A 3,602-nucleotide genomic window follows, 5' to 3' on the forward strand; every position below is an offset into this window, starting at 1 on the left:
TGTTTCATGTGGTAAGAAGAAACAAACTAAAGGAAGTTACATAGATAGAGAAGGATAAACCTTAAGACCAGCCAATAGATGTTTTCCAATTGGTAAATCATCGAACTTTCTCACTAAGGAGAGATAGGAGAGAATGCATACTAAATAGAAGGACAAGTACAATGATTTGTAACTCTGACAAAAATGTAAAAAGAGTACAACATCATCGGTATTAAAAAATGTGTAAATGATGTGAGGTATTTCAAAACTGGGTATACTCTTACAGAAAATATGAAATCATAATGACAAAAAAGTACTAGATCAAACGTATCAATATCTCTTGAACACTTTCCATTTCGTAACTTCTGTGATTTAGGTTAACAGGCTACAATGCAACCTTATTTGGACTTCAATGTTAATCAGAAAATACTCCATCCTACAAGTTTAGCACATGCTGCTATTTTCTCAAACCTTTTCGCGTGTTCTCTTGCAGTTTTACTTAGGGATATAAAATCATTTCATTTAACAACCGTTAGAGTTGGAAGGTTAACAAAAGTTACTTCCATCTTACCACACTAACTTTAGATAGAAAAATGCTTTAAAGATACTAGGAAAACAGTGAGATTACATTACATTATATAGTACCAAATTGGCGCATAAGTTCTTGCATTCTTGCACACAGATTACTTATCAATCTAGCTTCTTTACACTTGTTGCTTGCTCGACTATCCCATGAGGTAGTTTCAACCTCCTACCAACACAAATACTAAGTAACTTTACATAATTGGCCAAGTAATTAACCACAAAACTTCCTTCTTATGATCTTCAATCCTCAATATCATACAAACTACTCATCAAGATAGCTCTTTTACACTTTATCAAAGAACAAAAAACACTAAATTTTTGAAAAAAATAAAACACACATATAGATACATATAAATTAAAGATCAAGGTAGCACTTTTACACTTTATAACAGAATAATATACATAGTGATACCAAATCTTGAAAAAAAAACTTAGGATTTTTGATTTTGAACTAGCCATCAACAATCACCAGGAATTGACCCGATGATAGATTCTTCTTTTAATACTGTGAAACTGATTTTTACATAGAGATGAGAAATCACCAGGAACAAAAAGTTTTACTCAAGTCTTTAGAGAGAGATGAGAAACATACCGATAATGAAAGCTGTGATTTGAAATGAAAGAGATTTAGCAGATGATTTGATAGTTCAATGAGAAATTTTGATCGATAATTTGGAGCAACAACTAGGCCGTGATGTTTTTTTTCTTTTTGGCGTGTTAAATTTGATTAGCATTATTTTTATTAAAATTTTATTGTAATAATTTTTGTGGTACTTCTCTCTAAATTATTATTACGGACCAGTTAATAACTTTTAGGACCAAATTTTACACCTTCCCCCAAAAATACACAATTAGATACTGAAATTTAATATCTTTCTAATAAGTATACTTTTAGAGAGCAAATTATTGACTCGTCCCTAAATGTTGGTCTTAAATAGACCTTTTTCTTGTAGTGAAAAAGTATAAAATTCTTCATTAAACAACTGAGGCAATGAGTCATTGCCAAATCCAATGACTCATTAGTCAGTCGTTCTGAGGTCTTAGTCTAAAGTCCTAAAGAATAGAATTTTCCCCAAAAGAAATGACTCTAGGGGATGAGCCATTTCCATATAGAACGAGTCATCGTGTCACTTGTCCTGAGTAAATTTCTCCAAAGTATTGATAGATGAAACCCTCCGAGGGGTAATGATTCATGGAAATGAGTCATTGTCACACCCTATGACTTTTTGTTAGTACTCATCTTAAAAAAGTACTGAAAGTTAAAATTTAGCCTAATTCCATTGAGTTAAGCCATCATAAGACCAAATAAAAAACCATCAAATCACAATGAGCCTGATGATTAGATATTTTCATCCATGACGAATTGTTGCATGACCCATGATGACTAGGTACAATAGTTTCAATTATGATTTCTCAGGGTTTTTTAGTCTTTTCCCACTCTTTTAACCCCTATACAACAATTCTAAAGAGTAATATAAGAGGTAATCAAGAGTATTAGTTGATTAATTCCCCTTTTTCACTCTCAACACTTAGATGAGATAAGAAAACAAGAGACTCCTTTCCCTGAAACTTCAACAATTTGGTTTATTTTTCAAGCTTTAATTTCCAGATTTTAGCAAGGATTTCATCCAAATATGTGGGATTTCAACAATGAGTATCCTTTCACCTACTGAGTCCCTAAGTGAACTCAGCTTTCAGTTAATTCATTCTTTGAAACCAAATGTTTTCATGAAAAGTATAATCCTATATATATATCAGACCCTCATTATGAATAGACCATGGATACATAATTTCTCATGAAATTTAGTACCATTATAGACTTATATTTATGAACCCCCAGTACATTGATATTTTGCATTTTGTAGTTTTATTTTATGAATGCGTATCTATTAAGAATATATAAATTGTCATGAATAATTATTTTCCTTAAAGATGGCGGTTATGAAAACCTGAATACTTAGTATTACATCAATTTGTAGATCAACATTCACTCCTTTAGTTCTATATATTTTAGAATCCATTCAAATAAAGTCTCTATCAGTCATTCTTAAACAACAGTATTATTATGCAATTTATCATATCAGTTTATAATTTAGTTGGGAATAGTAATTAGCGCTGTAAAGATAAATTTATAAAAGCTCACCTATCAGTTAGGCTAAGACCTTTAGTACAAGTCCCTAAGTCCCATAATAAAGTTTCCACCATAGATTCCAAAAGGTCACCTTCTAGAATCAGTTTATCAGCTTAGTCCTTTTGGATATTAATTTAGTAATTCCACGTCAGTTGGTGTTCGTACTCTTGGAAAGATATCGAGCACCCTTTCAGTTGGAGTTACAAGTTGTACCTATTTATCATAGATGGGGTATGTAAGTTAATAGTATCTCCCATAGTTCATATTCAGATATTACATGACCTCAGATGGAATCCATTCAATACAGTATTTTATTAGATAAATGATTATCTATTTGAGTCATTGCATCAGCTCATGTTTATTAGTTTTATTTTCAGTTTAGTCTCTAAAATTTAAGATTTTCAACATTATTTGTCATAGTGCATATCTTACATGCTCAGTTCATTTAAAGTACTAATTATATACTTCTTTTTCACAATCGTATACTATAATATAGGATTATTTGCTTAACATCCATAAACACACTCCAATATTCATATCAATGGTAATACATGGTGAGCCCGCATCTTTTAAGAATAAATTTTCAATATTCTTTATTTTAGTACTAGTTTAGTTATCTGACAAATAGAGTTAGTTGGGGTATTATCTAAGTAACTCACCTATTAGTTTATGCTTTCAAAAAGACGTACTAGTATTTGAGTCGTATATTATAAGACACCTATTCTATTGATTAGCATTTTACATTTATTCAACTAGCATCCACCTTCAACAGCTTAACTCACTTTATTTTTAGTATTAATGTCATGTCAGGCCAAAGGTTAGCCTAAGGTCACTCGTTGCTCAAAGCATTGTGTTACAACTAGGATATTTTCTTGGGTTATGACAAACTTGATATCAAATCTTGGTT

Source organism: Capsicum annuum, chromosome 6, assembly GCF_002878395.1.
Source record: "Capsicum annuum cultivar UCD-10X-F1 chromosome 6, UCD10Xv1.1, whole genome shotgun sequence".
NCBI lineage: Eukaryota > Viridiplantae > Streptophyta > Magnoliopsida > Solanales > Solanaceae > Capsicum > Capsicum annuum.